This window comes from Panthera tigris, chromosome A1, assembly GCF_018350195.1.
Source record: "Panthera tigris isolate Pti1 chromosome A1, P.tigris_Pti1_mat1.1, whole genome shotgun sequence".
NCBI lineage: Eukaryota > Metazoa > Chordata > Mammalia > Carnivora > Felidae > Panthera > Panthera tigris.
This window is the reverse complement of record NC_056660.1, coordinates 110680649-110694119: the sequence shown is the minus strand read 5'-3', so window position 1 is coordinate 110694119 and position 13471 is coordinate 110680649. Positions and strand designations below refer to the sequence as shown.

Here is a 13471-nt window from a genome sequence, read left to right as displayed (position 1 = left end):
TGGGAGAGGACCAGAGCTGGGCTTTGAAGGATGGGCAGGAGTTAGAGAGGCAGAAATAAGGGGAGGTTGGTGATGGAGGATGGGGGCCACATAGCCCCCTTCTTCTGGCCCTCGTCACCTTCCCCACTATCTCCCAGGATCCCAAGAGTAAGCTTCCAGAGGAGAATACTTACAAATTTAAGTGCCTCATACCCATGCAACTTTTTCTTTTTTTATTATCATAAAATACACCTAACCTAAAATGTACCACTTTAACTATTTTTAAATGTATGTTCAGGGGTATTAAGTACAACCTCATCACTGTGCAACCATTACCACCATCCATCCCCAGAACTTTTTCATCATTCCAAACTGATTAATAATTCTCCATTCCCCCCTCCCCCCAGTCCACAACCACCATTCTACTTTCTGTCTCTATGAATTTGACTACTCTAGGTACCTCATACAAGTGGAATCATGCAGTATTTGTCTTTTTGTGTCCAGCTTATTTCATTCAGCATAATGTCTTCAAGGTTCATCCTGTTGTAGCATGTGCCAGAATTTCCTCCCTTTTTAAAACTGAGTAATATTCCATTGTAAATCTAGACCTCATTTTGCTTATCCATGCATCCACTGATGAGCATTTGAATTGTTACTACTTTTTGCCTATTGTGAATAATGGTGCTATGCCCTTGAGGGTACAAACATCTGTTCAAGTCCCTGCTTTCAGTTCATTTAGGCACATACCCAGAAGTGGATTTGCTGGATCATATGGTAATTCTGTGTTTAATTTGTTGAGGTGTTGTTTTCCACAGCAGTGACGCCATTTTACATGCTCATTGGCAATGCACAAGGGCTTCCAGTTTCTCCACATCCTTGCCAAAACGTGTTATTTTCTGTGTAGTTTTTTTTTTTAATGATAGTCATCCAAATGGATATGATGTGGCATCTCATAGGGATTTTGATTTTGATATTCTTAATAATTACTGACGTCGAGCACCTTTTTATGTGTTTATTGGCCATCTGTATATTTTCTTTGAAGAAATGTCTATTCAAGTCCTTTGCCCACTTTCAAATCTGGCTATTTGGGTTTCTTTTGTTGTTGAGTTGTAGGGGTTCTTTAGATATTCTGCACATTAGCTCTTTATCAGGTATATGATTTGCAAATATTTCTCCCACTCCATAGGGTTCCTTTTCACTGTTGGTAGTGTCCTTTAATGTACAAAAGTTTTTCATTTTGATAAAGCCAATTCATCTATTTTGCTTTTGTTGCCTGGGCTTTTGGTGTCATATTCAATTAATCACTGCCAAATCCAATGTCATGAAGATTTTCTTTTATTTTTTCTTCTACAAGTTTCATAGTTTAGTTCTCATGTTTAGGTCTTTGATCCATTTTGTCTTAATATTTGTTGATGGTGTGAGGTGAGGACCCATCTTCATCCTTTGTGCGCAGATACCCAGTTTTCCCAGTACCACTTGTTGAAAAGACTGTCCTTTCCTCAGTGGATGGTCTTGGCACCCTTGTCTAAGAGTATTGGACCATATATGTGAGGATTTATTTCTGCGCACTTCATTCTGCTTTATTTATCTGTCTGTCTGTCTGTCTTTATGCCAGTACCACACTGTTTTGATTACTGTAGATTTGATTACTGAAGTTTTGTATTCAGGAGATATGAGACCTCTAACTTTTTTCTTTTTAAACATTGTTTTGGTTATTCGAGATTCTGTAAGATCCCATTTGATTTGTGGTTTTTTGTTTGTTTGTTTGTTTGTTTTAAGTAATCTCTACACCCAATGTGGGGCTCAAACTCATAGCTCCAAGATAAAGAGCCCCATGCTCCACCAAGTGAACCAGCCAGGTGCCCCTGAGAAATTCCATTTGAATTTCAGGATGGGTTTTTCTTCTCTATCTAAAAAAAAAAAAAAAAAACAAAACAAAAAACAAACCCAGGAAACAAAAAAACAACAACAAAAGACACTGTTGTAATTTTGATAGTGATTTATGGACCCTTGGAACTTTAAGGAGGGCCTGGGCCAGCTAGGGTGTCTTAAAGTAACCAGGAACCAGCAAGCACAGTGAGAATCAATAGAAATCTGAGCAGAAGGGGAAAGCACAGATTGGCACATCAAAGAGTAAGGTCAAGAGGCTACCCTTCTTTAGAATAGTGAATACTTTGGCTCTTCCCAGGGTTCCATCAAAGACTGGTCTCTATGGGAAGGAGCTCACCTATCTGTGTAATGGGCATTGCATTCCTAAGCCAATGAAAAGTCTCTTCCAGAATCAAAAACATCCTCCTTTCCCTCATTGAGTTTTCTCAGGCTTTTGATGTCCTTGTTGGTTTGCTAGGAACTGGTATTCCCTATCGTGGCTTCTAAGAGCAGTAGTGCTATTTTTTATGTGGCTGGGACTCTGTCTCACTTCAGCCCTTGGACAGGTCACCCTTTTAGTCCAGCAAACTATCCCTTCTGGGAGGGGTATGTTTCTCAAGACTGGGGTAGGGGTGATAGGAATGAGCAGTTCCTGGCCCTTTGGGAGAGGATGGCTGGACAGAAGTCCTTGGTGAAGATTATAGAGATGGTCTCTCCTTATCCTGGTACAAGTTACAGGCAGACCCAGACCCCAGTAAGTGAGGTCCACCTGTAGCAGCAAAAGCAAAGGAGGGCACAGGCAGCCTTCTCGTGTAGCCTAGACTCTTGAGGGATGACTCATTGGGCCCTATGCCAGACCTCTGGCTCTGCCTCAGAAAAACTCCTGCACTCAGTCCATTACTGAAGACAGACAGATGGACAAACAAGCAGAGCACTCTGGTCTCTTCATGGGGCACAATTCCCAGTTCTGAGCTGTGACATTCACCTATCTTACCTGCCTGGCTGTGGGGACACAGAAGAGTCTATTGTCCTAACTCTAGGAGGTGTGGCTGGGGCTTCTAGAAACTCATCCTGCCCTGGAAGATGCCATCTAAGTCCAGCTCTGACAGTGAGGACTGGGATTTCAGGCACAGCCTGAATTTCTTTTTCTTTTTTTAATTTTTTTTTAACGTTTATTCATTTTTGAGAGTGAGAGAGACACAGCATTAGCGGGATAGGGGCAGAGAGAGAGGGAGACACAGAATCAGAAGCAGGCTCCAGGCTCCGAGCTGTCAGCACAGGGCCCAACACAGGGCTCGAACCCACGGACTGTGAGATCATGACCTGAGCCGAAGTCGGATGTTTAACCGACTGAGACACCCAGGTGCCCCACAGCCTGAATTTCTATTTCAAGTGTCACATAAATGTGACTGGGTGTCACAATAAGGTTCTTGAGCCAAACGGGAGCCTCTACCCAAGTTGTTTTTAAAGCATTTCAAGTTTTATGAGACTGATTGGGGTCACTTTAGATATAGAAGTGAAGCAGCAAGGAGGGAACATTCTTCCTATTTCAGAGATGAAACAATAAAGGCTTAGAAAATTATATCAGTACTGGAGACAATCCTATCCAATTGAGGCTTTCTGTTTTACCAGGTGAAATCTATCCATCTGTCCATCTTTTGGTTCATTCATTCATTCATTCAGTGCTTACTCCTGGACAGGTCCCTAGCTATAGGCTAGGGATACAGCAGTGAGTCAGACAAGACAGAACCTCTCTCCCATGGAAGGCAAAGTCTTGTGGGGAAGACAGATGGTAGCAAAAAACAAACAACAACAACAACAACAAAACCCTAATGAAGGGAAAGACGTAATGGAACATGGGCCTATGGGAATATTTAAGTACAGAATCTGATCTGAACCAAGAAGTCATTGAGGTTTCCCTGAGACAGCAGAGACCAGCAGGATGAGCCAAACAAAGAAGAGTATTCCAGGCAGAAAGAGAAGCATTGTGCAAAGGCCTGGGGGCTGGAGAAGGGACAGGCCCAGAGAAGAAAGGATACCTGAGGAGTTAGAGACCAGAACTGAGGCTTTGGAATTCCTACCTATATTCTTTCCCCCAAACCCCAGCCCAATGCCCCCAACCCTGCAAGCTTCCTGGCCTCACACAACACCCCTGGCTCCTGTTGGGCCATTCATTGCACTCCCAGGTACCCAGGAGAGCTCAAAGACGAAAGAGCTCAAAGAGTGAAGAATGTCAGAATTGTGCAAAGAACATATAGGGTATATTCAACTTTGTGGGAGCTGGTGGGAGCCTCTGGCTTGAGATAGGATAAGAGGCTAAAGATTGAGGGCTGAGTGGAAAAGTTTTACCACCAAACAGAGAAACTATTCCAGCAGAGAATCTAAGGCTCAGGGTTGGGGAGGGAGAAGAAATGGAATAATGAATTATCTGTGTTCTGTTTTCAAAAAGCAAAGTTTCTGAGTGTTGCTGATTGACTGGGGATATTGGGTTTGTAGGTCAGGTGAGCAGTGGGTTGGCTGGAAGTGGTCAGCTGTGTACCTGGAACATCTGCTTCAAGATTATGGTGTCTAGCAGCCTCTGTGTGTACCTGACATGCTTGAATCAAGATCTGGGTGACCAGTCAGGTCTGCACTGATTGACTAGTCCTCTCTAAGCATCTAGAAGGCCAGACTGGGAGTATTTATTGCCTTTGATTCTTTATCTATGAAAGATTGTAGGGACACCTAGGTCCTCATACTCTTAGTCCAATCCAGTTAACAACTGTTTGCTAAATGCAACTGTCAATCTGGAACCCATATCCACAACACCTGAGCTAGAGTTTGCTTCCTGCCCCTCACCCCCATCTGCTGTGTTGAATTCTCCCTCTTCTCATATTCCACTGTGTCTGCCCAAGTCCAAACCACCATTATTGTTCACTCAAAGGGATTCACTTCTTCCAAACTTATCACCTCCTGCTCATGGTCTGTGTCTAAAATGTTACTCTCCTTCTGCAAACTTTTTTCATTGATTCCCCTTGGCCACTGGACAAAGCTCTAGGGTTTGCACACCTAGGCAATTATACAACCACAGCCAGATTTCCAGTTCAGCTCCGCCCGGGCTTGTAGTAGAAGTAGTGCTAGGCCACGAGGATTTTACAGAGGCCTGGTTGCCTTTTGAACTTGAGTTTCTGGTTCTTAGAATAGAATGGATATTCCCATATGAACAGGAAATGCTTCTCTGGGGCACTGTTCTTTGAAAGAAATCAAGGGGTCTCACAGACTGACCTTGAAAATTTTCTTTCAAAGTCAACCTGGGGCACTGGTGGCTCAGTCGGTTAAGCGTCTGACTTCGGCTTAGGTTATGACATCACATTCCGTGAGTTTGAGCCCCACCTTGGGCTCTGTGCTGACAGTTCAGAGCTTGGAGCCTGCTTCGGATTCTGTGTCTCCCTCTCTCTCTGCCCCCCTCCCCCCACTCATGCTCTGTCTCTCTTGCTCTTAAAAATAAACATTAAAAAAATCAAAGTCAACCAAAATCACCACCTCTGAAACCTTCCCTCATTTACACTCATTTCTGCCCCCACCTGCCACCATCATGTCAAGCGTTGTGGAAGGCCTCCAAAGGCCCCTCTCCTGTTGGGTAAAATGGGTACCCAAGGGCCTGCCTGACTGTTAACTGGGACCAGTTCTAGGGAAAGGAGAGTTGGGATGACACACTCATTTTAACATGTATGCGTCTGTAATGTGGGAATGTTTTTACAAGCATGTATCACTCCTGTAATTAAAGATGCAAATCTAGTAAAAAGCTCCATCCCTTAGGCCATGGGTTCAGAGGGCAGAGGGTAAAAAGGAACATTTGATAGGTGGCACGGCACTGGAGCTGGGCCTGGTCAGGAGGTCAGCAGCAACAAGGGGGCATCTGGACCAGATAACGGCAAGATCCAGGGTGAGGAGCAAGTTAGTACTGTAGTGGGTAGGGCCTTGAACGCCAGACCAAGGAGTTTATGTAATTAAGGTGTTTTTGAGCCAGAGGGATATGATCTGAGCTAGGTCTTGACGTTGGAGCTGGCAAAGGTGAGAGAAAGGCCAGGGTTGCCAGGAGCCTATTTGTGCATCCCAGTGAGAAGAGCAATAATCAGGGGAATGAATGAGCTGGTCTGGTCTGGACCTTTGTACTGAGGGCAGGGCCCACCCTCTCCTTGTATGGAGAATTCCAAAGCCTCACTAGGCAGTGGTAGTTCTGTGCCTCAGGTTCCTGGTCCACCTGGAGCTGGAGACAGGGTAGCTAGCATCTTAGCACGGGTGTGTTTCAGTTACACTTTCCCACCTTGACCCAGAGAGGGGGTGGTGCCCACTGAACCTCTTGGGGCATCCAGTTCTTTCTGTCTTCATAGAACAACTTCAGACTAGCTATTTGGTTTTTGGTCACCTGGTGATTTATCTGCATATCACATTTTCCTGGGTCCTGGAGGAAAAGCTAGCTTGTACACCGCAAAATAAGTGGTGAGGATGTGCCAGCATAAGCCAGATGATGCTTCCCATAGTCCAGAGCCAATTGCAAGAGGCAGGATGGGTGATTTAGCAATGCTGGGGGTTCCAAAGGATCCCAGAGAGACCTAGACACTTTGAGAGACTGGGTCTGACACCAACGAGGGAAGCCCTGTGCACCTCCCAGTCCTGCCTCCTGCCCCATCAGAAGCTACTGGGGACAGCCATGCCTAAGGGGCCATCCAAAGTTACTTGGAGACCTAACATGCAGAAGGACTGGGTTTTGGACAGGTTCTCCAAGATCAGAAAAGCTTCCTTCTTAATTATGGTACCTCCACTCTCATGACCAGGTACTGAGGACTCAAAGATGAAAGAAAACCCAACAAACTCTGAAGGGAAGAAGCATCTTCTCCTGTCTCTGACTCCTTTGAGCGGCTTAGTGGAAGAGATCAAGTCCCCACTGCATCCTGAAAGGGCCCAGAAGCTTCAGAGTACTGTAAACACATCAGGCAAGGAAATTCTCTTCCTCTGCTCCAGGCAGTTTCACAGCTCAGAGCTCTGGGGTCTGCTATTCCCTCTACCTGGATGCTTTTCCTCACCTGGCCCCACTATCAGCTGAGAAACTCCTGTTCTTTCTTGCAAGTATCACCTCTTCTGTGAAGCTTTTCTTTACTGCTGTACTAGCACACTCCCCTCCACCATTATTTCTGTATCTTGTACTTGTACCCATCACTGCACATTGCACCCTCTGCTATTTTGCTTTATTTATGTGTCTGGAGTGATGTCATATGAACCTTCCTCTGCGCTGTGTCCCCAGGGGGTAGCCTAATGTCTGCTCCATTGAGCAGATGCTCAGTGATCACTGGTGCGACAGAACCATGAAGAACAGTCCCAGATTTCCCAAGCCATTTCAAGTTCACTTCAAGATGGTTTAGCCCTCTTGCCAGCCCACCCTTAGTCTCCAGGGACCTCCCGCTCTGCCTAAGGTTGGAGCCTGATGTTGGCCATTCCTGGAGGTTATGTCTCTTGAAATGGTCCTCAAATTAGGAGGCTGTAGTGGTCCCCCAGGTTCTTGGTGAACTTGGGACTCAGGCGAAAGCAGAGTGGGGAAGGCTGGAAACTTTGGTGATCCCCTCACTGCTCTGGAAATGGACTCTTTTATAGCAGCAATACAGTTATGATTGACAGCCCAGATGCAATACAGAGCCCAAGTATGCTGCCTGGGCAGGTGTCCTGCCAACCTCACCTGGAGATGGCCAGGTGGGCACTCAGGACCCAGTATGTCATTCAGCTTGGGCCATGGGCAGAGTATGTGAGACTAGCCAGGCAGGTAGGAAACCCTTAGCCACCCTCCATGAAACAAGTACTTCTGAGTCCTCAGTCTACCTCTTTCACCCTCACTATAAGGATCTGCTGCCCAGGCAAGCTGTGTAGCAAGGAGAAATCCAGCCCCCGTTAGAAGGGCCTTAGCAGTACTAGTTGTCCTCTTGGGTGCTTCGGCCCCAGGCTTCTTGCTTCAGACTTTGCATTCCTCTAGAACGACAGTGCCCCCTGTCCCTGGCCATTTGGCCAAGTCAGTGCCTTGCCCTACTTCTACCAGGGCAGCTTTTCTGTGGACCTCTCAAGCCTTAGAATTTGCTGGCTGGCTGATGGCTCATCTTCTGCTAAGCTAGGCTCTGATGCCCAGCACCACCCTCCCTACCCCCTCACCGCAGCTTGAGTCAGCACCCAGCTGATTGCTCAAGTCCTGGCTCTGGTCTCTAAGAGGTCTCTGGGCAAATCTGCAGCTCAGCTTTAAACACGTCTGCATTTGGTCTCTTCGGTTCATTGATCAGGAATCATATGATCTTTTAAAAACACAGCTGGTAGAGTGGCCCATCTGTGCTTCTGCATTTGGATCAGTAAATTGAGCTGCCTAGAATTTATTTAAACCTACAGGTCTGAGTACAGAATGTGGCTGCCCTCACGATGCCTCCTGTGATGATCTTCTCATTTTCTCATTTTCTGGATCATCTTCATTCTTGGGACGATCCTTGGCTGGGCTTCTAGCACTAGGTCTGTTTTTAACACTCATTTGTCTCCTGAGCTCTTCTAAGGACTATTTTCTCTTTACACTGAGAATTAGTGAGATTCACTAATTACAGGGTAAAGCACTAATCTGCACTCTTCCCCCATGGCTGAAACACACACACACACACACACACACACACACACACACACACACTTATTTCCCAGCCAAGCAGACAAGATGGGTCATAAGTCCTTAGTCAGGCAGTAACCCAAAATAGTGATGGTCTCTATGGTCCCCTCCCCTCCCCCTATCCTTTGAAATAAATGTGGGAACATTGCTAATGTGGCAGAGACTACCAACTTGCCCCCAATATCTGAGCACATGACCATCAAAAATAAATACTCGGGGCACCTGGCCGGCTCAGTTGGTAGAGCATGCGACTCTTGATCTTGGGGTAATGAGTTCTAGTCCCACGTTGAGTACAGAGCCTACTTAACAAATAAATACATACATAGGTACTAAAATTTCTGGCCTCCTTTCCAGCTATGTGATTAATTTTTGATCAATGAGATATAAGTATGATGGTGTATACAACCTTTGGAAAGTATCCTTAAAGGGAAAAGGCATGCTTTCTTCCTTTCTCCCTTCTTTGTGCTAGTTAAAAAGCACCTTTGGTGATGTGATAGCTGGAGTTAGAGCAGCCATCTGGGAACATGAGGGTGAAGCCACACCTTGAGGATGGCAGATGTGGTAAACTAACTTCCAAGATGGCCTCCAATGATTCTCAACTTCTGGTATTCATGTCCTTATTTACTTCCCTCCCATATTAAATAGCGCTACCTGTGTAATCAATAGGATGTTGCAGAAATGATGGTGTGGCTTCTGAAACTACATCGTAAAAGACATTGCAGCTTCTGTCTTACTTCTTTTTGAATCACTTGCTCTAGGTGTGTAGAAGCTGGCTGCCATGTTGTAAGTACACTCAAGCAACCCTATGGAGGATGACAGGTGGTAAGAAACTAAGGCTTATTGTCAACAGCCAGAACCAACTTGCCAGGAGTGTTGCAGTCTCAGTCAAGCCTTCAAATGACCACAGCTCTGTCTGACATCCTGACTGCAATCTCATGAAACAGCTCCAGCCAGAACCATGCAGCTAAGTCACTTGTGAATTCCTGATATGTCACAGAAAGTGGGAGACAGTAAATGTTTATTGTTGTTTTAAGCCACTGAGTTTTGAAGTGATTTGTTACAGAGCAATAGAAAAGCCACAAAAGGGAAGGAGGCTTGGCCTCTGAAATTGTGGAGGGCTGTAGCAACCTTGACCCTTGATCTACTGAAGACTTTTTTTTTTAAAGAGACATAAACTACTCTTACTTTCTACTATTTTGAGTTTTCTGTCATTCCTATACTACTCCTGTTTTGGCACCACTCATTTAGAAACTCTTCTGGGAATTGCTACCTGGATGTGCCGTTGGAGACCATTTCAGCCATGCCTGTGCCAACGGTATGTTGCGGCCTAAATCTTCCTAAGATGAAGGGCAGTTAATGTGCAAAAATGTCTCTAAAAGGAATTTTATAATGAGAACCACAGGACAGGGATTAGGAGATCCTGGCTCTATACCCTCCTGAGGGATCTCACTTAATATTTTGGTGACCATACTTGGCACAGAGTGACATTGTCTTCATACGGGTATCCCTGGATGTCCATGAGGTTCAAAAAGATTTATAAATAAGCACTTTGGAGAGTGCCAAGATTCTCTACCAACTGAAGATAACACTCTTGCTATAAGTTGGGCTGATTCTAGATGGCGTGAGCCTACCCCAGCATTTATAGACGTTCTGTTCATGGTCCAGCTTTCAGGTGTACATCTCATGTAGCCTACTGAGCAATTCCTAAGCAGTGATGAGATGCCCTGCTCAGGTCCAGTCAGCCATGGCAGCTGACTGGACAGAATGATGGCAGTTCTGCTAGTCTTTTCTTTTTAAGAAAGCACTCCTTCCTGTGCCCTGGTTGTAAGACAATGGCCAGCCCTCTGGGGTAGAGGCTTCCTCTCTACCCCACATCCTGCTTTATAACAGACTATGACATTCAAGTGGACCAACGAGCCATCATAATTCCTGACCCCCAGCATCACAATTCCTGGATCTGCTTAACGTTCTTCACCTTCTCCCACTTGGCTCTTGCCACACAGTGGGATGGATTCCCTCTGAAAGCTTAGCCTCCTGAATTCTACTAGAGGACTTGACCTCCTACTTGTTAGATTTTTCCAGAACTCTCTCTACTCCCGCTCTTGGACTTTAACAAAAACCTTCTGTACCCTTAGAGGCCTCAATTATTTCCCCATCCTGGTCCCATCATAGCCATCTGAACAACCAAAAATTTTCTTAAGCCCTATATTAATTAGGGTAATGCTAAATGCTATAACAAACAAATCCCAAAACGTGTATTGCCTCAGACAATGTAGTGAATTTCTTGCTCACATAAAACCCAAATGGGTATTTCTGATCAGTAGCATCTCTCCTGTAAGTGATAAGTCACGGACAAGGAACCTCCCACCTGTGGTTCTGCTCTCTCCAACATGTGGTTTCCAAGAGGATCTCAACATGGAGGAAGGAGAAAGGCAGGGTGGAGAAGGCCTATCTGCTGCTTAACTATCTTGGGCTGGAAATGACACATGTCATCCCTGATCAACATTCTATTGCCAAGAACAAGTCACTTGACTCCTCTCAGATGCAACGGATGTGAGCCGAAGGGTGTGTGTTGGGAAATGTAGTCTGTGCTGACTCTTTCCTATCCTCAACTTTATTCTATAGAAGGGCAGAGGATGACTGTGTTTGGTGAACAGTTAGCTGCCTCTGCTCCACACTTCTTTTTTTAATGTTTATTTATTTTTGAGGGAGAGAGAGAGAGAGAGAGAGAGAGAGAAAATGAGCAGGGAAGAGGCAGAGAGAGAGGGAGACACAGAATCTGAGCTGTCAGCACAGAGCCCAAGTGGGACTCAAACTCACAAACCGTGAGATCATGACCTGAGTCTGTGAGCCACCCAGGCACCCCTCGGCTCCACACCTTTTATTTCCTTCTGCCACAACCTCAGCAAGACTGCAGCCCAGGTACTATAGGCCAGCCTGACTTCTTGGCTTTTAGATCCTGGAGAAAACCTTGAGGGCGACAGATCAGTGTCAAAGCAGATTCATCACCTCCAAAGGCAGTACAGTGATGTATTGCCAGGTCTGGGTCAGATTCTTTCCTATTTCCCATAACAAGGGTTCCAAACACCTCCTCTTTGCCCTTATCCCCTCCTCTCACCCTCATTCTCAGCAGGAGAGCATTTTAGGGCCAAAGGGCATGGTGCCCCCTCCACTTGTCTTGCTCTCTCCTCCCCGCCACAGTCTTAGAAGCCTCTGTGCTTGCAGTCACCCTAGCTTCCCAGCCCAAACTGCTTCCTAGGCTTCAGACCTGTGTATCCATCTTCCTCCTGGATGCTCCCACCTGGATGTGCACAGGTCTTTCATACTCACCATGTCTCAAATTGAATCCTTATCGCTCAGCCCCCTACCCCCACCCAGACCTACTTCTCCTCCTGTGGTTTCTTTCTCCTATCATGGCACCACCCTAACCACACCTGAAGGTCATTGCTGTCTCTTTTCTCTGGTTAAATGCTGGCCCAAACATTTCTTGAGTCAGTTCCCTGCACTCCTTTTCTCAGGTCATTGCTTCTTGTTTGGATGCCTGTAATCATCTCTTAATAGGTCTTATGCCTCTAGAATGTTCCCCTCCAATGTGTGTTCCGTGGGCAGCCAGAAGGACTGTTCTACAATACAAATCTGACCATAACACTCACTTTCTCAAGCACAGAATTTCCTCTGAGGCCCCCAAGTCCCCACATGACTGGCCCCACTGCCCACTTCAGCCAGCCTCTCACCTCCCTTGGCACCCCAGCAAAGACTGACTTTACTCTGTACATGCTCTGAGGGTCCCTGAAGCCACTGGGGTTTTGGGTGGGTGCCCCTCCTTGGTACTGTTAGAACACCCTCTGCCTGTGCTTATTACTCTCCTTGGTAAATCTTTTTGTATGTTGGCCTCCCAGGACCATAAAGGGAGGAACTAACTCTTTATCTTGGTATGTTAGTGCCTGGGACAGTGCTTATCAGTAGTGCTTATCAGAGCACAGTAGATGCTCAATACACAATAGGTGCTCAGTGAATGAATGAAGATTGTGAGAAGGTACCTGTTGAAGGTATGGAAAATCTTCATTTAGATATGCTTGCCTTACCCTGAATGAACATTTCTTTTTCAGGATAGCCAAGGTGTGTGTGTGTGTGTGCGTATATATATATATATATATATATATATATATATATTTATGAAATCTGATCCTTTGCCTAAGAGCCTCCCCATCAATTAATCATGACTGCCCATTTGCACAAAACCTCTTTTCCCAAAGCACTTTACACAGAGGGACCAAGCTCTCCCATCCTGCCAGAGCTGTGGGCTCAGTTCCCACCACATGACTGGCCTTGGCAGTAAGCTCATACCCATGCCTCTCACAGGAACCTTATAGCAGCCCTGGGAGGCAAGCCAGAAAGGAGCATTGTCTCCCATTTTTAAGATAAGAAAACTTGTTCATGGGGTGTCTGGCTGCCTCAGTCAGAAAAGCATGAGACTCTTGATCTCAGGGTCATTGAGTTCGAACCCCACATTGGATTTACAGATCACTAAATAAATAAATAAACTTAAAAAGAAAACTTGTTCTTAGGAGGTGAGGTGATTGTCCAAGGGTGCAAGGTGAGTTAGATATTTGTTCTTTTCCATCGTATGATGGACCACTCTGCCCCCCGCCCTTTGGGGCTGATACAATGCTCCATGGTGCCAACACAAATGGTGGGCTCTGTGGGAAACCCTCAGACACCACCCCACGCCCCTCAGTCATAATACAGCTTGCATGTCAGCTATTCTCTTACATAGGAAATTACTGGAATAGACACCCACCCAAGTATAAAGGAAGATTCTCACAGAATCCAAATGCAGAAAATCATCCCAGGAACTCAATGGTCATTACACAAACACTTTGTCTTTTGTGCTGGACCATAGGTCTTTTCTCTCTGCATTTCTAATCTGATCTTTTTCCACAAAACCTTAACCAT

The 13471-nt window shown here is 45.6% G+C and overlaps 1 protein-coding gene and 1 long non-coding RNA gene across 9 annotated transcripts in view; one reads left to right on the top strand and one right to left on the bottom strand.

Annotated features, from left to right (window-relative positions):
• The window catches only part of LOC102956785, a 49372-nt gene extending 39856 nt beyond the window's left edge, over positions 1-9516 (top strand). Inside the window, exon 3 of the long non-coding RNA XR_445785.3 lies at positions 9274-9516. This is a non-coding gene — a long non-coding RNA (uncharacterized LOC102956785). The remainder of the gene's footprint in view (positions 1-9273) is intronic.
• Positions 1-13471, bottom strand: part of JADE2 (jade family PHD finger 2) — a 131833-nt gene that overhangs the window by 94373 nt on the left and 23989 nt on the right. The window lies entirely within an intron of this gene.